At 40.7% G+C, this 21764-nt stretch overlaps 1 protein-coding gene across 3 annotated transcripts in view; it reads left to right on the top strand.

Annotated features, from left to right (window-relative positions):
* The first annotated feature begins 12711 nt into the window (after positions 1-12711).
* Positions 12712-21764, top strand: part of KIAA1210 (KIAA1210 ortholog) — a 66267-nt gene continuing 57214 nt past the window's right edge. Inside the window, exon 1 of one of the 3 annotated variants that reach the window (XM_072125501.1) lies at positions 12712-12867. The gene's annotated coding sequence lies outside the window, so the exon portion shown is untranslated. Of the gene's footprint in view, positions 12868-12958; positions 13053-21764 lie in introns of those variants that run through there. The other 2 variants (XM_072125499.1, XM_072125500.1) reach the window with 2 other exon arrangements.

Here is a 21764-nt window from a genome sequence, read left to right as displayed (position 1 = left end):
GGGATTCGAACTACGTGCGGGATTTAACAAATCCATTTGTGTAGCTAGACATGCACTCACATACACCGGGAGGAAGATGGTGAACTCCGGCGGATCTGAGCGCGGAAGCGACACATGTAGGAACTCGGGCGCACAATCTTCATGAATCGCGGCAGATGGGCATTCCGGTGGACAACGCACCTCGGGGATCGCGCAGGGACCAGGTAAGTATAAGGGCAGTTATAAGAATTACCCCTGTCTCACATAGTAGAAGGTTAGTCAGTGACTACAATACTGATCTGTCACAGGCAGAAGTGGCACCTCACAGGTGATCTCACAGGTCTCCTCATTTGGGTCCAGAAGCACTGTGACTTATAACTGCAGAATTTTCCACCAGATGTCTTCGGCTCCTGGAAGCACATCCTCCACAGTGCGTAACTAAGAACAACTAGCCACTTACAGTATATTGTCACCAGGATAACAGAAATGTCCCACACTGTGCTCCTAAAAGGCACATATGCTCTTATGTCACTGAAAACATCAAATGTACTCCCATAACAACACCTCTGTCCCCTCTGCATACATACATATCAAAAATTACATCGCAACCCCCCAATATATTACTATTTTACAGCCCTGGAATAAATAATATATGTGGCGTCCCCAATTAATTTCATAAGGTGGTTCCCCTATTAATTATTTTATACGGCACCCTTGAATGAATTAAATTATCAATTTAATGCTCTCTCTAATTATTTTTATGCAGCGCCTTTCCTAAAGAAATATGTATTTATTTAAGCCTCTCCTGTGCTGCCTTGTCAATTTTTTTATACAAAACGTCCCAATAAATTTTAAATTGTGTCCTAATTATTATTATACTATATTGTAAATTATAAATACAAATTATGAATCGGCATACAATATCCCTAAAATTATAAATGTATATGATGCACCTCCTATTTATTAAGTTACACATACTTCTCTCACATTTTTCTATTATTATACAAAGCACCCTAAATTATTAAAGGGATCTTGTCAGCAGGGATAACCTTGGTAATCCAGCTCTGAATAACTTGTGCATCATGCAATCCCGTTTCCTCATATCCACTTGTTGCGTTATTCCAAGAAAAATGTATTTTAAATCTGTGCGCCAAGGAGCATGATAAAGTCAGGGGGTGCGGCATGTAAAGTTCAGCACGTCCCCTCCACTGACATCTCTATTTAAACCCCTTACCGACATGTGACGTACTTTTACGTCACTTGCCAGCTACAGTAGTATGGAGAGGGCTCACAGGCTCTGCTGGCCCAATCGCAGGTGTTAACCCTGTAAATGCCTCTGCCAAAGCTACCGGAAGCACGATCCTGAATATGATCAGCCCCCCCCCCCCCATGAGATCATCTGGGGGCGACAATCGACAAATGAAAGCCCCTGACAGACCCAAGGCTGACTAGTTTTAAGCAATTCATTACAATGGGGGACATTTTCTAAGGGTCCGTTGGACACATTTTCGTCGGGTTTCGCAAGCTTTTTCCGTTTTGCGCTGAATTGCCCCGGGTTTTTGGCTCGCCTGATCAGATTGTGGCACTTCGGCACCGGCTTGTATGTGACACAAATCGGGGGGCGTGGACATTGGACAACCCGACTGATTCAGACAAACCGCGGAATTTAAAAAGCTAATTGTGTCGCAAGATCAGCACTCACACACATTGGGAAGAAGAAGGCGGACCTCAGTGGGGGAAGCAACACATGCAGGAAATTGGACGCACAATCTTAGTGAACCGCGGCAGCTCCGAATCCTCGTCGGACAGCGCACAGCAGGAATCGCGACGGGACGGGTAAGTAAATGTGCCCCAATGTATGCTTTGCACATTGTAATGAATGATCAAGAAAATCCTCATATACTGCCAGACAATAGTATGGCAGTATATGGTAGGATCAATCAGACAACCTAGGGCAGTGATGGCGAACCTTTTAGAGGCAGAGTGCCCAAACTACGACCAAAATCCACTTATTAACTGTGAAGTGTGAAGTGCCAACGCGGCATTTTAAGCAGTAACTTATTGCTACGTGTTCTTCCACATCTTTCAATTATATTGGCCTCCTAAGGCCACCAATACAGTTGAGGAAGATTGGTGGGTCTAGAAGGATGACCTCCAAATATGATGTGGTTCTGTCAATACCACCTCACTTTTCCCGCAGTTCCAAATAGCCAATAAAGTGTCGCTTTACAATAGTTCTCAGAGCAGCATCTCATAAGTTGCCTTGGTCTGCAGAAAGATTTGGTGGATTTGGTCCTGTTTGGTGAACTCTGTCCTGTGGTGATGGCCTGAGTGCCCACAGAAAGGGCTCTGAGTGCCACCTCTGGCACCCGTGCCATAGGTTCGCCATCACTGACCTAGGGTGTCTGAAAAATAGTTACAAAAATAAATAAGAAAATGACCGGTCTATCAAAATTGAATAACAGTTATTCCCGACATTTATCCCCGTAACAGAAAAAGGGGGTATGTATGAAAACATCTGCAATGTGTTCTTTACACACATATATATTGTTCTTCACATGCTATTTTGTTCGCACCGCTCCGCGCGTATCTCCCGACAAGTAAGCAGATGTGCCGAACATCTGTAATCTATTCTTCACTGTGTTCTTCACTGTGTTTTTCACTTAAATGATCCTGTGTTCACTGTGTTCACTGTTATTATTCTATTCTTCACTGTTCTTCACTGTGTTTTTTTAATTAAATGCTCGATCTCGAGCAGGGGAATTATTCATGTCACCTAGCAACCCATCCATTTAAAACGCATTGCACTCGCATTGCACTTGCAATGCTTGCAAGTGCAATGCATTTTTGATGCGTCTCCATAGACTTGAATGGGGCGGGAAAAACGTGCGTGAAACGCAAAAGTAAAGCATGCTGCGATTTTGACGCGCGTCAAATCAAACGCAAGCACGCGCGTGAAAAACAACGCAAATTAGGAAAGACCCATTGGAAACAATGGGACAGAGTGCAATGCAAGATCTGCGCGTCAAAAGCACGCGCAGAACTCACGCGTGAAAAACGCTAGTGTGGAAGGGGCCTAATTCCCGACATTTAACCGCCTAAGAGAAAAAAACTGTTCTATAAAAAGTGATCCAAAGGCCATACAGTGCTAAGTAGCTACAGTAGCATTGAAAACATCACCAAAAAATTACACCACCCACAGCTCTGTACATCCAAGTATGAAAATGTTTTTAGGGGGTATGCTGAGCTTGACTGTAGTGTTCAGCTCCTTGCTCCCTGACTTGATCATAAATGCCTTTCCAAATGGTTTAAGGTACATTTTATTCTACACAGAAATGTCAAAAAAGTAGATATAAGGAAAGGGATAATATGATGCACAGGGTACTGATGCTGGTTTACTTGGATACTCCCTGCTGACGGGTTCTCTTTAATTCCCTCAAAAGTTTTACTTATGTATACTGCCCCCCCAAACATTTTATATACACTGCCCCCTTACATTTTATATTCTGTGCCACTCCACATGTTTCCATATTTTCCACTTTGCATTTTCTCATTTTTCATACTGTACCTCCATCACCCTTATATTTTCCATACTTATTAAAAAAACATTTTCCCATTTAGAACTTTTTTTTTTATGTAATCATACACAAATTTGTCAAACAATACACAATTTGCAGCTGCTTTACTTAAAAGGGACCAGTTATCTACACAGCTACTGCTTTAGGAGTCAAGGAGAAGCTGTTGCTTGTGTTGCCAGCAGGTGGCAGCATCCTGTTGCATCCTGGTACAAAAAAGCTTTGTTGAAGATTGTAGGGTGTAAGGGTGGGGCTCATATTTTTAGGTAATTATGCCAATGAGCATGATTAGTTTTTAAGTAAAATATTATAATATTATTATTGCTATATTTTTCTTTTCTCTGCATTAGTAATAATACTGTCTCGCATTAAACACTCCCCCTTAAACCTGGTACCCTAATTATCCTAATCCTCCACTCCTAAAGGGGACCTCTTACATTTGGTGTCTCGGGTCCTTTGTTTAAAAATTATCTCCAGTGCTGTTATTTCCTGATATATCATTACATATTGAAACAATCCCTATGGGTTGTCCAGCTACTGGCTGTTAAATTGATCTGCATTCACCATTATACCTAATTTTCCCTGTTTTACTGATACCAGTACGTGGGTATAAGGTAAATAGGATAACACTGCCTCTGCTGGACAATATAAGGAAAAGACGAAAAATCTGTAGCTGAACACAAAACATTCCTTAGAAGAAATCAAGAGTCATTTTCCGGACAAATGTCTGTCTAACAGATAAAATTGGAGCATTAATGTAAAGGCATTTGCTTCTAGTTACTCTTTGCAGCATACTCTCACTAACCACAGATGCAAAAAACCAATTCCTTAATGCAAAATTCTGGAGTAAAAACAGCGTTTTGTGAAATGTTGGCCTTCTTTTGACTTTTAACTACACATTCCACATCTAAAAGCTGATGGTGAGTTTAGTGAGTCTGTTTAGATGGTGTACAATATGTCCGCTTTAGTAGATCTTGGTTCAGTGGAAGGGTGGTGTAGAATGTGGAGTAACACTTTGGGACTCAAGTGTAAAACAATCATAATGTTTAATACATTTGGCGCTGTTTACTCCCATACAAACTTGAATAACTACAATCCTGGATCTGGTAGATACTGTGCACATATTTTGCACACTTCATAAATTTTCCACATTGAATCACAAAAACATAACTGCACAAAGAATGGAGAACAGTAAGTGTCTGTTTTCCGTAAATTCGGGGGAAAATAATGTCTGGGCTAATTGTCTTGCACCTGCTTGAGATCTCTAGACTGAGGTTTGGTTCTATATATTATTTGGTGTCTATATGGCATTACTTATGTGATATACTATATATCTATCCTCAATCTAAGGCAGTAGTTCTCAACCTTCCTATTGCTGTGCCCCCGCAATACAGTTCCTCATGTTGCGTTGACCCCAAACCATGTATAAGAATATAACTACTATAGTCTAAACTTTTCTAAATTTTAGTTAGGATTAGTAAATCTGACCATTTTCAATATTCCTATGACTTATAAACAGTTAATCAGATTGTTCCTTTTAATGTGTATTTATTTAAACACTGTTTTTATGACAGCTACGATGTGGTCCCAGAGATACGTCTCCAGGCACTCTGTGAGCTCTCAGGGCTCATTGTCATGGCAGTATACTGAGGTGTTGAGGGAACACAAGAGCCATTGCTGCACAGACTTAGATACAAGTTATATAAAATACATTTTTGCATTTGTTATGTTTCAGTTTTTTGGATTCTCAGCAAAATAATCAGAGAGCAGTTCTTGTTCTCTAGAAATGGGTCATTGTGTATTGTTACACAATTCTGTGATTCAAGGAAGCGATTCCATCCCTAAAAATAAATATGAAAAAATAGATATTCCATGATGAGTTCTGTCGCTTGTGGCAATGAGATAACAAACAATATACAGGAAAACAAGTTACAAAAAAGAGGAGGATAATAGAAATAAAATGGTTTGTACAAAATAGGACAACAAACTGTTTGTGGGAGAAACATAATGGGGCACATTTACTTACATTTCCGCTGGAGTTCACAGAAAGAGCCTTGTCCGCCAATTCACTAAGATCGTGCGCCTGATACCCTGCATGTGTCGCTTCCCTGCTCAGGCCCAACAGAGTTCACTGTCTCTTTAGTGATAAATCTGAGCGCATTGTCTTGAAAGTTAAATCCCACGCTCGTTCCGAATCAGTCGGATTGCCGATGGCATGCCTCCTAAATTCTGTCGCATGGAAGCCAGCACAGCTGCACCAAAAAGGATCATGTGCACACACACTTCTTACTAATACCTGTGCAAGCCGTGTAATCCCCAAAAAAAGGTGCACAGTCGAACAAAAGTGAGCAGCGTGACCCTTAGTAAATGAGCCCCATTGTATACATTTTGTTGATATCTGCTGAAATGCTAAAAGCAATGCTACATGGTTTATTGTTCTTTCATTGGCAAAGCCAAGAAGAGCTCTTCCCTACCTTTGTCAAAAGCCTCTTACAAAGCTAAACCAGTTCCCTCTACTGTGCTGACAAGATGCACACATCAAAACAGCATTTTCTATAGGCTCCAAGTTTCAGTAGGACCCTGGGTGACAGAGCCTCAGTGGGCCCCATTTGCAGTAGGCCCCAATTCAGAAACTAAAACAGTCTCCTGTTCCCTAAAATATTCCCTAATTTATCATACCAAACTGCCCCCTCATGGTTATGCAACAACCCTGATGATGAGGTGTCTCCGGCCAGCTGCCTGACACCTAGGGCAAGTCAAGAGACTGAGCCCCAGAGCAGAGGTCCACTGTCCGGACTCGGTTCCATCTACCAGCCCAGCCTGAAGCTACTACCAGGGTGTGACCAACCGTTCCTCCAGACCAGCTACCTCCTACCAGCTTTCCAGCCTGTTGAACCTGCTGTTGATTTTAGGCCAATGCCTGCTGTTCAAGTTCCAATAAAGAACTGTAAATTGATTTGCTCCGTGTGATCCCTTCACCATTACGGGCTCCTCATCCTCCATCACACAGGGATTCCTATATACACCTCAGCCTCTTCCTCCATATTACTTGTACACACCACCTATTGGAGACCTGCCAGACTGTAGACTCGTCCTCCAGTCCCAATACCAAGCACCGTGACTATAGCGTGCTTACTGCCACATAAGCCAGCCACTGCAGTATTCTGGGCCCCGGCTGTCCACAGCCACCGAAGAAAAACTAGGCCCCGGTGGGGGATGTTGCAGTTATTTTATATAAAGCCCCCTCACTCCCCATGGATTCATTACATATAGCCCCCCTCACCCAAACATATTCTTATGTACAGCCTTATGTGGGCCCCCCCGCAGCTCTGGGCCCCAGCACTTGCCCAGGTATGCCCATTGCCGGCTGTGATGCAGAGTAACGGATCACTACATCTGTGTACACTGTGTCACGGCAAAGAATAGATTGTATCAGTAACTTATTAAGGATAACCCCTTTAAATTCCTTTACTAGTTATTCTGTTCTATCAACAATGGAAGATAACAATGAAAACGAAATACTGATACCTATAGAACCGTGGACTTCCATGTATTGAAGGCAGCCTTTCATCAGGCTTTTGTTATATATTGGGTTACAGCCTGCAGTATTTTTCATTTGCAAATAATGATAGCATGATGGATGTGTGCCCTCTGCCTGCAAAAAAGCAAGACAAACAGGAGAGGTTTGTAATGTGTGTAACCAATCCAGCGCAGGTTCCCATGTTTGTTTATAGCAAGCAAAGACTGCATATATAGAGTATAATCAGTGGTCTCAGTGGTCACTTAACCCTGGCATCACTGAGCCCTCCCTGCCAGCTTGTTATAAAGACCAAAGTGTACCACCAGTGCACCTGTATAGGATCGGCCGAAGACATAAGCTGTGTGTTTTGTTTTATATAGGAATCAAATGTTCTTAAATCATGTTATTGAGATCATTATTTTTACAGCTTCCTTATGGATCAATGAAAAACATGTTCATGTGTTCATAAGTTAGATGAAAACAATATCTGTGGCCATTGAGCCTTAGCCAGTAAGTCAATTTATGCATCATGAGAAAAGGGGTCACAACCTGCCCCATGTAAATAAGACATGCAAAGGTTGAGCTGAGCTCCATCTCCCTGCCGCAGAAAAATTAAAAAACTTTTAATTTTATCTGGTTTTGAAAGCATGTAAAATGACTGTGGAACAGATAGTCTTATAGTGTTGTTACAAAAAAAACTGTTGCAAAAAATCTGATGAAATAATGGACATGTGAACTGTATGTAGTGATATTGATGATTTCTCCATAGAAGGCTGCCCATAGAGGTGTATCAAGATTCTAATGTGCCCCGGTACAAACTTTGTATTGGGGTCCCAAATACCAAAACCATCATTAACCCCTTAAGGACGCAGCCATTTTGTAGCTTAAGGCTTAGCCCCATTTTTTGGATTCTGACTTGCGTCGCTTTTTATGGTTATAACTTTTGAACACTGTTACTTATCAAAACGATTCTGAGACTGTTTTTTCCCAACATGTTCCACTTCATGTTAGTGGTAAATGTTGGCTGATAAGTTTTGCGTTTATTTTCCAAAAAAAGAAAAAATGATGAATTTTTTGAAAAATTCCACTTTTTTGAAATTCGAAATCATTACATTTTCAGGCAGATAGATTTACCACCTAAATAGGTTGCTGAATAACATTTCCCATTTGTCTTCTTTACATTTTCATAATTTTTGAAATGTCTGGATAATTTATTTTGATGTCCCGCGGCTTACAAATCGAGTAGCGATTTTCCGTATTTTCAGAATTTACTCTTTTGCGGATAAATACTGTTTTGAATGAAATTTTACATATTTAGCATCAAAACCCCCTATATAATCTACCCATTTTCAAATTTGCACCCCTCAAACTATCAGAAACAGCTTTTAGGAAGATCGTTAACCCCTTGAGATCTTCATAGTAAATGAATCAAAATGGAGGTGAAATTTAGAATGGTCAAATTGTGCCGGTTATACGTTCATTTAGCCCTAAAATTTACACATTTCCAAAAGATAAAAATAGAAAACCCACTATACAATTTGTTATGCAATTTCTCCCGAGTACAGAGACCCCCCACATGTGGCCGTGACTTGTTTTATGGGTGCACAGCGGGGTGCAGAAGGGAAGGACCGCCCTGCAGCTGCCAGGATTTTTGTTTTCTCGTTGCCTCCTTTTGTAGGCTGTAAAATTTTTGCTTTTTCGTTATTGGGGCCATGTGACGGCATTTTTTTTTGCGGGATGAGATGATTTTTCCAGTGTTACCATTTTGGGGTTGGTATCACCCATTGTTGAAAATTTAGGAACTCGTTTTTGAGGGCAGGAGTAGAAAAGCATCAATTCTGTACTGGATTTTTGACTTTTTTTTTTCATGTTCACCGTTTAGCCTAATAATTATGTTATCTTTATTCTATGGGTCGATACGATTACAGGGATACCAGACTTGAATATTTTTTCTTACATTTTACTAAATTTGTCAAATAAAACCGTAATGTGGGGAAAAATCTATCATTTTTGCATTGCCATCTTCCAATTGGCATAACATTTTTACTTTTTTGGCTACAGAGCTGGTTGATGACTTTATTTTGAGGGACATGTTGTACCTTGTACCAGTATCATTCTGGAGTACATATGTTTTTTTTTATCACTTTTTATTGCATTTTTTGTAAGATTGAATAGGTAAAAATGATAATTTTTGGTGGGTTTTCAACAGTTTTTTTTTTAACGGCGTTCATCATACAGGTTCAATAATGATTTACTTTTATTCTACGGGTTGTTACGGACACGGTGATACTATATATGTGGGGTTTTTGTTATGATTTAGACTTTTTTGGGGGTTATATGTATCTTTATATGTTATGGGGCTTATGGGCATTTTTATTGATTTATTACTTTATTTTTTATTGAATAACATTTTTTTTTACTTTTTCACTTTTTCCACCATGGGACATCAACAAGCAATCATCCGATTGCTTGTTCATGATAATACTCTGCAATACTCATGTATTGCAGGGTATTAGCAGTGTCCGCCTATGCACTTGTCACAGACGCCATCTTTCAGGCACTGCCTTAGGGCATTTCTGGGGTCCCGATCGGACCCCAGAAATGCCATAGCAACGATCGGCGCCCCCGAAAACGGTTCAGGGGGGGGGGGCGATCGTGGGGGAAAGACCCGCCAGAGGCATGTTAGATGCTGCGGTCGCACTGACCGCGGCATTTGACGGGTTACACACCCGCGATCGGAGCCCACTCCGATCACGGGTGTTACACTGGGGTGCCGGCTATATGTTACAGCCGGCACCCTGTGTTTCCCGATGCCGGTTTGGCTCCAATCCAGAGCCAAGCCGGCATCAGCTCTGTGGCGGATATATCCGCCATGGAGCGCTAAGGTGCTAATGTCTGTATCCCGCACATTGTACTTGAAAACACACATATACCATATCTAGCAGATATAGACATCATTTACTGATTAAATCAATGTCACGGGTGCTCCCCGCGACCCATATTGCGGCTCCCCTGTGCCCCTTCGTACTTGCTGGCACAGCGACCATGCTGCTCATCTGTCCCCGCTCCTGATTCCGGTCCACATCTCCTAGGGCACACATCCCGGCCGCAGAAAATTTAAAGGCCCAGCGCACATCGTGCCATACAGCGATTCCCGGGCTTTGCTAATTATTACTGGCAATTCATTTCACACTTCTCTTCTCTTGTATCTTCTATTGTGCCCTTAACAAGAAAAGGCGCTGATCCCAGACTCTGGCCTCTGGCTGAGGAAGCATTCTCTAAACTGAAGTCTGCCTTTTCTTCTGCTTCTGTACTGACGCGTTCTCACTCAGAAAGGACCAAAAGGTCGAACCCTTACCTGTGGCTTTTTCTCTAAAACCTTCTCTGCAGCCGAAAGGAATTACTCCATAGGAGATCAGGAACTTCTGACCATTAAACTGGCCTTAGAAGAGTGGCGCTAACTTCTGGAAGGAGCTCATCATCCGGTCAGTGTATACTCTGATCACACCTTTTGAGGTGATAAAGTGCATAAACCCCGTGGCGTATAAATACCGCCTTCCTCCCACTATGCACATCTCGAACTCCTTCCATGTCTCTCTCCTGAAACCTGTCATCTTAAACCGTTTCTCTCGGCAACCTCCTGAGGCTGACTCCACTGATGTCTTCTAAGTAAAGGAGGTTCTGGACATGAAGACAGTGAAAGGTAGGCAGTTCTTCCTTGTTGACTGGAAGGGGATCGGGCCTGAGGATGATGGGAGCCCGAGGAGGGGGAGGCCAAATTGTACTGTCACGGATGTTGTCGTGACCCATATTGGGGGTCGCGGGCTCACCCGTGCCCCTTAGTTCTCGCTGTCATGGCGCCCAGGCTGCTCACCTGTCCCCGCTCCTGATCTCATCCGCGGCCCGTGCGTTCTTCGCCATCTCCTAGGGTGCATGCGCGGGCTTCAGAAAATGTAAAGGCCCAGCGCACTGTTAATTGGCGCGGGCCATTTCCCAGAATTCTATTTATACCTGCCTTTCCCTTTACTCCCTGCTGGATCTTTGTGCCTAGTGCCTGTTCCATGCAATTTACTGTGTTTCTGAATCCCCGTTGCGACTCTGACGCACTATGACTATGACGTCATAGCACAGAGTCACTGCTAAAGATGAGGGAAGAGCGTCATCATGGCCCGCAAAGAGCAACATCTTTCACAGGTGCCCGAAGAATGAAAAAGTTATTGGTATCAGAAAAGGCCAAAATTAAAACTTTTTTTCATTTAAAAAGTAAATTTTTTGATAGTATAACCTATATAAATTTGGTATCGCCATGATCATAGTAACCCAAGGAATAAATTAGAGGTTTCATTTGGAGCGTACAACGAAAGCCTTAAAAACTGTTTCCACAGGAAAAGGGCGCTAATGCTGTTTTTCTACAAAACCATCAGATTTGGAATTTTTTCCAGCTTCCCAGTAAACTGTATAGAACATCAACAATAGGAAGTACTGTATGTCCAATACTGTGCATCCAGTAGCGGAGGGGGAAGTATGAAGCTGGCTTACCGGCTGAGCCCTCTTCATACTCGTGGGTGTTTGCTGTACAATGGAGCAAATACCCGTTGCTAACACAAATCACAGGTGTTAACCTTTTGACTGTTATTATTACCAGAAGATGGCAAAATGTAGAATTTTTTTTTTTTTTGTACAGAAGGTTTTAATATTTGTAAATGTATGAAAACATCATAAAACCTATACAAATTTGGTATCTCCGTTATCGTCTGGACCCAAATATTGAAGTAGACATGTTATTTGGGGCGCACAGTGACAACTGTTAAATCCAAGCCAACAAGAAAATCGTGCGAAAGCGTTTTTTCATCATTTTCACTGCATTCAGAATGTTTTTCCAGCTTCTCAGTACACAGAATGTAAATACTGTCATAATGAATTGCAATTTGTTATGCAGAAAACAAGCCCATACACAGCTCTTTACATGGAAAAATAAAAAAAGTTATATATTAAGTTGAGGAGTGAAAAATGAAAACGCAAAAACGAAAAAGGCCTAGGCGTTAAGGGGTTAAATGAATCACAAGTCATAAATCTGGCTTTACACAGCGTTTCACTAGCAACATTTCTATGTTCAAGTTACTATTTCTGAGTAGTGCGAATAGGTCCTTGCGATTTATGTCCACTGAAAAAAAAACCCGAAACAATTCCATTTACAATTTTTTGGGCACTTTTTTTTTTCTCCACCAAAAATGCTAGAGAACCCTATGATGATTTTACATCATCATAAAAAAACCCCCCACAGCATTACAACACCCACACACTATTGTGATATCGCTGCCATGTAGAGTCCATGCATTCCTGGTCACACGTTCATTATTACATCTTTGCATTCTGAACAAAACAGAAGCGTCACATAATAATAGAATGAAAAATAATATATAACATAATGATATATATAAAGTATAGATTTCACGTGGTCAGTTTATTTTATGAAGCCACAACTTCTTTGCGCTCAGTATAATATTTGGTCACAAATGGTAAAAATGAAGACATCCCTTGTTTGGTAATAGCAGGGACTATACAATAGGAATGTAAGTAAAGTCCTATAGAGTGGAGGAGAGGGGATGACTGTCCCTGAGCACATCCCAGGCATGTGAGCTGCAAGCACTGGGCGGTGACACTGGCTGCAGGAGGCTGGAGGCTTTATTGGGCTGGAGAGGAAACTCTGGATGGAGCTGGAGCAGTCAGCAGGAAGGAAAGTAAGAAAGAAAGAAGGAAAGAAAGAAAGAGAGGAATCCTTAGCTGCAGCTTGTGAGTAACTACCCTCCACCCCACTACTATCTTATAGGGGGCTCATGCAATCACTCAAAAGCTGCATTAGCCATTGTATTGTGTCCTACCCTGGAGGTAACACACTGCTGCTGGTACAAGTCCTTGTGTGTACCATAAGGTTCTCACAATCTGCTGGGACATGTTGTTAATTATAATGGAAGTCTGTAAGTAATTACCATAGACATCTGTGTCAGCCCCTCGTGCCCTGATGTATGTACCCAGGTTTTAGGATGTAATCCCCATCTGATGGTATAGATGTGTACACAGACTAGGTGGTTACACCTACATGTGTCATGTCTGCAATATGTCTCAATGCATGACTCATTGTGTCTGTAAATATAGTTTTACCTTGTAAATTACATTTTATTAGTATATGTATGTATGTGGGTTTATGGTAAGAAATCATCTAAAAAGTTACGTGAAAGTTGGGTAATTGTTAAAAAACAAAACAAAAAAAAAACATCTACGCGTTTGCATTTGAAAATTGTATCACTAATGCATTGGGAAAAAATGCAAAATGCATCTGTGTAATTCTTATCAATGGCCTAAAAATGCACAGCACGTGTTTACTAAGGCTGCATTCACACGTTGCATTTTCTTTTTTTTTTTTTTTAATGCATTTTGACTGAATAGGAAAAGGCAACGGGTGGGGCTTTGCCAGAATGCATATGTGATTTCACTGAAACGCATCTGTTCTGGAGTGATTACTAGGTATTTTGTATTACTTACATGCACAACAGCTGGGGGGACATCTTTAATCTGGAAACTTGTTTCTAGAATTTTTTTTTTCTTCCGGTTTTGGGCTTGTCTGATTTATCTTAGGCTACATTCGCAGGACGTTGTGCCCGCCGTACCGTAGCATGGTGGGCACACGTCGGCGCCGGGTAGAGGAGGAGATGAGCACTGCTAACCCCCGCCCCTCTCCATAGAGATGTATTCCGTGGAAAGATAGGACATGTTCTATCTTTCTCCCAGATATGGGACGGTACATGCTGCATGTGTTCTGCCCTGTATGGCACTGTGCCACAACAAGGCATGTTAGAGTGATGCCACACATAGCGTTTTGAATCCGTTTTTGACCTGTTTTTAAGCAGAAAGCATGTGTTTTGCTTAAAAAAAGGGCCAAAAACGGGTTCAAAATGCCGTGTGTGGCATCACCCTTAGTTGGTTTTGGGAGAGTTTTGTCTGAAAAGCCACACAAAAGTCTCAACCACTTGCCTAGTGCTGTTCTGGACTGGAGGTTTTTTGCGCAAACATTGTGACTTTTTACTGCGATTGTAACTTTTTCGGATAAATCGGATACAGCAGTGTAAAACTCTGTGGTGGTGAACATTGAAAAATGCTAAAAAGATGTAGAAATTAGAAAAAAAAAAATAAAAAAACGGTTGATAAACATCCTCTCTGGTGCTCATTCCAGAACACTTGCGCTTCAGTGAAAACACTTATGCATTCTGGCAAAACCCCTCCTGGTTGATGTTTCTGATGCAGTCAAAATGCATCAAAAATGCAAGGTGTGAACACTGGCTCACAAAACCCATGCATTTTGGTAAATATCATAGAGGGTTTTGCACGCATTTCAAAACCCAAGGACATTGGCTATGACCCATGTCGCCACTAAAGATCACAGTATCGCACTGCCTTTTACACAATGGTCCAAAGAAACCAAACAGGGATTTCTATTAACTAGTCACATCAGTGACATCTGACGTGCTAATAGCATTTAGTTCAATTGCATACGTTAGACTGTAGCTCCAATAGTTACGTTTTGGTGAAGTTGAGTTGTTCTCACATATAGGATAAATTTTTACTGAAAATGAACACTTTTCTACATCCTAACGTAGGCGTCTTCTAGTGTCTGTTTTATCCCAAAATTCTCCATGTCTTCAGAACTGAACCTGTATCGTCTCCCCTGGCATTTTGGCGATAGCAGCTATACTGATAATGGTGGGGGAAGTTTTAGAAATTGAATGGAGTGGTAGGGCACTCTGGTTCCTCTATTTTGTGATGGATGTGGGTCTTAGCAGTTTGTAGCCTGAGCAATCAGATACTTGTGTCATGTCTTTTGGATGGGGGTATGGGTTATTTGCGGAACAGCTTCTTTATGTTGAATTCTACTGCGTTACCTCTTTATATTATATTGATAATATTTTACTGTTTTGAAGATGATTTTATCACTTAGGAAAAGGAAATGTTTTACTATTATGTGCACATTGTGATTGTTCCTGCTATAACCAGCAGGTGTCCTCGCAGCACTTTTCTGGACCTTTACAATCACATATTCATACATAGTAAGGACTTTAGTGGAAGTTTGTGATCTGGACTTACTTAGTGGAGCAGTCCCATGGAATATATTGTTTTACCAGAGACCACACACATTTTGATGACTGGCAGTGTTTTACTTCATACAACCCCCTGCCATTCTTCATACAGTCGCTGCCTATATGGACATCAAAATCACATACCTCAATTATAATCAAATATTTATCTAGATAAGGGCCAGTTTCCATTTGCATTTCGTCTTTCGTTTTACAGTTTCCATTGTGTTTTAAATAAAGAAAAATAAATAAAAATCATACTCTTCTATTAATGGTTCCGCCTGTTCATCTGTTTAAACTGTATGTTTTGAATATTAAAAAATTGTAATTTAGACAGATGTATGGGCAAATCCTTTAGAAGAAGAGATATATATATATATATATATATATTTTATAATATGTATGTATTTTTTTTTTTAACTGGATACTTTCTGTTACTCTGTCACTTTGTTCTAGGTTTTTATTTGTTGTTTTATGACCATCTGTTTTTTATTTATTGCAACTTTCCACTCAAATAACGTAAGGTCTAATGGAAGATGTAAAATGGGCATGAACTCATACCAATGCAAGTCTATTGAAATCGATGGGGAAAAACGGATCCGTTATTCATTGTTTTTAAAAGGAAAACGGAAACCTGAACGCTGATGGTAATTGGCCCTCATCCAAAAATATTTTTTAAAGTTAAAAATAGCAATACAAGAAGCAAGGAGTCATTGGTTGGGGCAGAACATTAATTGATGGGTAGCAAAATAAAAAGGGTGTATAATACATACCTCTGACATGTCTCATTAAATATCTATACTCTCAATAATATAATGCCATTGGAGAATCTAAACTTGGAACTGTTTTGCAACACTCCTCTGTTATTCCTCCTAGAAATATGTGAATAAATGTTACTTTTTTTTTTGTTGAGGCATTATTGCTCGCAAACCCATGATCGAAGGCCTCAACCGTATTTTTAGATGTAAATAATGCCTCCAAATTTTTTTTCTCTGTCTAATAAACGTCCCCATTGACTTTAATAGTATATATATCTATGTATCAGGTCACCTGGTCACCGTATTTCTCTCTGCACTGTGAACGGGTGGTCAAAAAAATACTGTCCTTGTTTTTCACGTTTTTTGTGGTACATTCTCTACCACATTTTTTTGTATGAGAGTACAAAAAACCAGCCTACATACCAAGTTCTCTATGGATACAGCCATAGATCAGGTCATGTGCCAGCCCACGTTTATTTTTTTTGTGAATACGACCAGTTTCTGGTGGCGTATGGGTGATATTTATACCATTTTTGTGGCCAGACAACGGCCACCAACATAAGAACGCGAAAATCGCACATTTACATCCTATGCACATGACTGTAAGACAACCCTGTCCACACTCAGCCTGCCTTGCTCTACTGCATTTGCAAAATGGGGGTTAACAGTCTGATTGTCTGACTACTGGGACCCCCACTGATAGCAAAACTGGGGTTCTCGATCTCGCTTTATGCCTTATGGATCTTCACTCAATTCTATTAGAACGCTGTGCTCCAATTTCCAGCTTTCCATTTTTGGCACTCTCCTAGTCGGTGAATAGGAGTTCCGGAAATACCCGGACGCTGCCTTGCTCACCCATTAATTAGTGAGAATGGGATCCCTGTATTGGGGGGTCCGACTGCTGGGAACCCCACTGATCAGATATGGAGAGGGAATATCATTCTTGAAACATCACCCTCAAAGCAAACTTTGGTGATGCATATTGGGAGCAGGATTTATTTTTTGCTATGATCATATGAGCGAGCAGTGATCGTTTGCAGCTTCTTTCCAAGTGCTACAAAATTATATGAATATTATCTAAATATCTTCTATATGCCTCATCTTTCTTTATTGCACAGCTCAGTATTTAGTGTTACATATCCGGACTTTGCTTTGGGCGTGCTCCTTTTTTGTTACATATTGTTGCGGAATATCTTTTTCACGTCTCATAAAATAAAGTATTGTTTTCTGCAACACATGATCCTCCTCAAGGAAAGTGAAACCAATTCTATTAGAAAAGCAGAACATTTGTAGTACACACACTAAAGTGGAGTAATCAAGAAAGTGGAAGAGTGTCAGAAAATTTAAAGAGAACCTGCCATTTAACCCCTTAATGCCAAAGCCACTTTTCACCTTCCTGACACGACCCATTTTTTCAAATCTGCCCTGTGTCACTATAAGTGGTTATCACTTTGGAACGCTTTACCATGTCCAAGTGATTTTAAAATTGTTTTCTCGTGACACGTTGTACCTCATGTTAGTTGAAAAATTTTGGTGGTATGTTTTGCATTTATTTATGAGAAAATCAGATATTTGGTGAAAATTTGGAAAAATTCTTGATTTTCGAACTTCAAAATGTTCTACTTTTTCCACACATAGTCATAACCGCAAAAATACTTAATAACTAACATTCACTAAATGTCTAATTTATGTGGACATGGCTTTTTTTTATGCATACTCTTATTTTTGTAAGATGTTAAGGGGCTTTGAACATCAGGTGCGATTTTTCACATTTTCATAAAAAAACGCAAAATCCTGCTATTGAGAAATTTTTTTGGCTAAATGAATATGTTTTTCAAAAAATGTACAAATTCTCAGTGGATAAAATACCAAAACGCGCCACAAAATTTGATACCCAATCCCTCCCGCGTATAACAATCCCCCACATGTGGTGGTAACCTGCTGTATGGGCACACGCCAGGGCATTGAAGGGAAGCTGCGCCATTCAGAGCAGATTATGGATTGTCACTTTTTATTGGCTATACAATCTTAATTTTTTTTTGGCAATTTAGACATATAAGGGCTTATTTTTTGCAACATGAGATGCACTTTACAAATACTTCATTTTAGTGGGTCATTAGCTTATTGATGAGATTTTATTAACTCTTGAAGGTATGGGTGAAAAGAAAATTGTCAATTTTGGTTTACTTTTTTACACCGTACACTAAAAATTAAATATTATCTTTATTCTAAAGGTCACTACGATTACAGTGATGCCTCATTTATATAGTTTTTCATTTATTTTTAAGTGCCGCGGGGGGGGGGGGGGGGGTCCGATTCTTCTCAAATGCCCCTTGCACGCCCGTGTCGGGGGCGCACCTCCTGCGATGCAGTACTATTACGTCAAATGTCGGGAAGGAGTTAAATTAACCCACCAAAAATTAATACTTCATTAAAAAAACTCTTATTAAAAACCTTGCCCTTATCCCTAAATGGTTCCTTTCCATGGCTGCAATGTTAAAAAATCAGTTTGTAAACTTAGGCCGGTTCCACACTTGCGAGTGTGATGCGATGAACTCGCATCGCATTACACTTGCAAGTGTGGAACCGGCCTTAGATGCAACTAAAGTAAACTTTACTTGCATTGCTCTGCCTCCTTGTTCCTAATTGACAGGTCTCATTTCTAGGACAATTTGCTGTATGGAGCATTGAGAGAGAGATCTTGGGTACATCATTGGCCACATCATGTCATATGAACAGGGTGATTTCATCTAAGCTCCTGTAACATTTCCCCAGTCTACCCCATGTATGTATCTGATCACATGAAATCACAGCAGCCTCCATGGTTGATAGGGAGGAGTAAAAGTCCATGGAGGCATACTGTGATTTCATGTGATCAGATTTATACATAGGGTAGACGTTGCAAATATAACTGAATAAAATAACCTTAATGGCATGTGACCAGGATGATGTCATTTAAGTGCTGATTCCTGGGAAGAGGCCTGGGACATGAAGAGGAATAGATAGGAGGGGCCAGCCGAGTAGGACATGCTCTCTGATGCCAGGTAAAATAACACAGTTTATTTATGGGGATGTGGGGGAGATAATTTTTATCTTAAAAAATTGGATCAGTTAGTTAATAGGGCTCTATAAGAACCTGCCACTGCTGTATTTGGGAAAATGTGGTGACAGGTTCCCTTGAAATCATATCAACCTTTCAGCAAACTGAAAATAAGAAACCTCTCTATATCTGTCCATAACATGCGTTCTTAATTTTAAGCAGTTTTTTACGCTGCTGGGGATAAGATTCCTTGCATCATAGCAATATATGATGGAAGTAATTCCTGCTAAACAGCAGCACAAAACTGTAATAAAGATTCAGATTTGTTCCTGCTGTTTATCTGGGAGCCTGGGGATGCAAGGAAGTCTGGTCGCCAGTAGTGTGTTTGGCCTGATGGACTTGCATCTACCCTTCTTTTATTTAGTTTAGTATAGTGATAATAATAATTACAGTATAGTGCCATCATATTCTTTAGCTCTTTACAATTCATAGACAAATACAAATAAAATGCTAGTTAAAAAGTTCTGGTAACGGGAGGTTTACATCTGTTTGCAACATAGATTTGTCTTGTTTTCTCCAAAGAAGTAAATGAAACGCACACTCACAAGGTGAGAATGACGGGGAGTACAAAGAACTGATCTGGAAATTTGTGGACTGGTGCCAGCGAAACCACCTTAGGATTAATGCTGGGAAGACCAAGGAGATGGTGGTGGACTTTCGTAAGCACAGTCCTCCTTCTCAACCGGTGGTTATCCATGGGACAGACATTGAGGCAGTGAAGTCCTATAAGTACTTGGGTGTCCTCCTCAACAATAAACTGTGGGCAGAGAACATAAAAGTTCTTCACAGGAGGGGTCAGAGCCGGCTACACCTGCTGAGGAGGCTGAGGGCATTCGGAGTGCGGGGTGCTCTTCTTAAGACCTTCTTCAACTCTTCTTCAACACCAGCCATCTTCTTTGGTGTAGTCTGTTGGGGAAGCAGCATCTCAGCGAGGGAGAGGAGCAGACTGGATAAACTGATTAGGAAAGCCAGCTCTGTCCTGGGGGGTCCTCTTGACACAGTGCAGGTGGTAGCTGAGAGGAGGACACTGTGTAAGTTGAAGTCTATTCTGGAGAATAGCTCCCATCCCTTGCATGACACTGTGGTGGCACTGGGGAGCACATTCAGTGACCGACTTCTTAACCCCAAATGTGAAAGGGAACGTTATCGTAAGTCATTCCTCCCCGCTGCCATCAGGCTGTTCAACAAACAAGGCCCAAACAGAAGTAACCTGCGCCCCCCCACCTAACCAGTCCCTGCAGGTCCCATCCACAGACTAAACATCAAACTGCCGATCATTGCTTGTCTCTTGTTTTTGTCTTTTTATCCCCCTTTTCTTTTTGTCCATTTATCCCTAATATTATTGTTGTCATAGTTTGTACTTCACTCTCTGTACCCTCTCTGCTGCTGTAACGCTGTGAATTTCCCCACTGTGGGACTAATAAAGGATTATCTTATCTTATGTGTCTTCATTATGTGAAGACTTCTAAGATTCAATGTAGAAATTATGGAGAAGGGGAAATGTTGGCGGTAATACATTTTGGAACAAATAGAAGGGTTGTTACAAATGTTGCCATGGAGTCCTACAGCTTCACCATTTACAGCTCTGGGGATCAACCAAAAATCAAAACAGTGGTGTACAGTATAGGGGTGCCCCAACTTTCTTCACAGGAAAGTGTTATGGCAAATGTTTTATTTATTGGTTAGGACACAAAGTGTTTCCATATTGTTGGTTTATAAGTTTGGTATCGCTGTTTGTGTGGTCCCAAACTGACCCTCAGGGCAGACAATTATCTGACTGATGTGAATTGAGTTGGTTCTTGCAGTACAGTTCATTGAGCCTTTCTGCAGTGTTTGCAGTGGATAAAAGGGCACACATCCAGCTCTTGGGACCATAAGTCACACCACATGACCAGAACATCCATTTCCTGACTTGCAGTCTAGACCAGGTTAAAGGTCTTCATGAGAGAAGAAACCATTAAGATCATATTACTATGTAAATAAGGGTGTAAATAGTTTATAGGAGGGTGATCAGAGGGTTGTGTGTGTCATAGTCCCTAACATGTATTATCTGGCTCTCTGAAAAGCTTTGGGTACTGATCTTTCTGGCATACATGCTATGAGCAGTATTTAAGTCAAAACCAGGAGTGGATCTTACAAATTACTACTTGCTGTATGGTGAACTATGTCTTGGCTCAAATTACGTTATATTGATCAAAGAGAAAAAAAAATTCTGGGCTCTTGGTATGCGTCAACAGAAAAAAAATACAAAAAATGACCTGGTCCTTAGGGGAAGTCATGAAGTGGTTAACTAGTGCAATGAATATTGGCATTGCCAGTGTATTTTCCACAGCTCTAGAAGCCATTTCTTGGAGGCTTTTATGATAAACGATATAGTATATGATATCACATCCCTCAAATTAAACTAGATTTTCTATGCAATTCATATATGTCTGCTTTGAATTGAAGCCATTTCATGGAGCTAGATTTGCCGCAAAAAGATTATATCCATGATGGACAATGGACAAATGTAAATGGACAAATAAATTGTTAAAGTGTCAGTCTATAAGTTAAAATCTGCATCAAATCCATTTTAATGTCAGGGGGTGGAAAAAGTGCATGCGGAAATCCGCATAAAAAACGATTTTCTGCATGACAATCCACAACATGCGCAGATAGCCTAATTCGTAGATCCAGGCGCTGTGACTGTAATAATCTGTAGTG

This window comes from Engystomops pustulosus, chromosome 9 (genome assembly GCF_040894005.1).
Source record: "Engystomops pustulosus chromosome 9, aEngPut4.maternal, whole genome shotgun sequence".
Classification (NCBI taxonomy): domain Eukaryota; kingdom Metazoa; phylum Chordata; class Amphibia; order Anura; family Leptodactylidae; genus Engystomops; species Engystomops pustulosus.
This window is presented reverse-complemented; position numbering and strand designations above follow the sequence as displayed.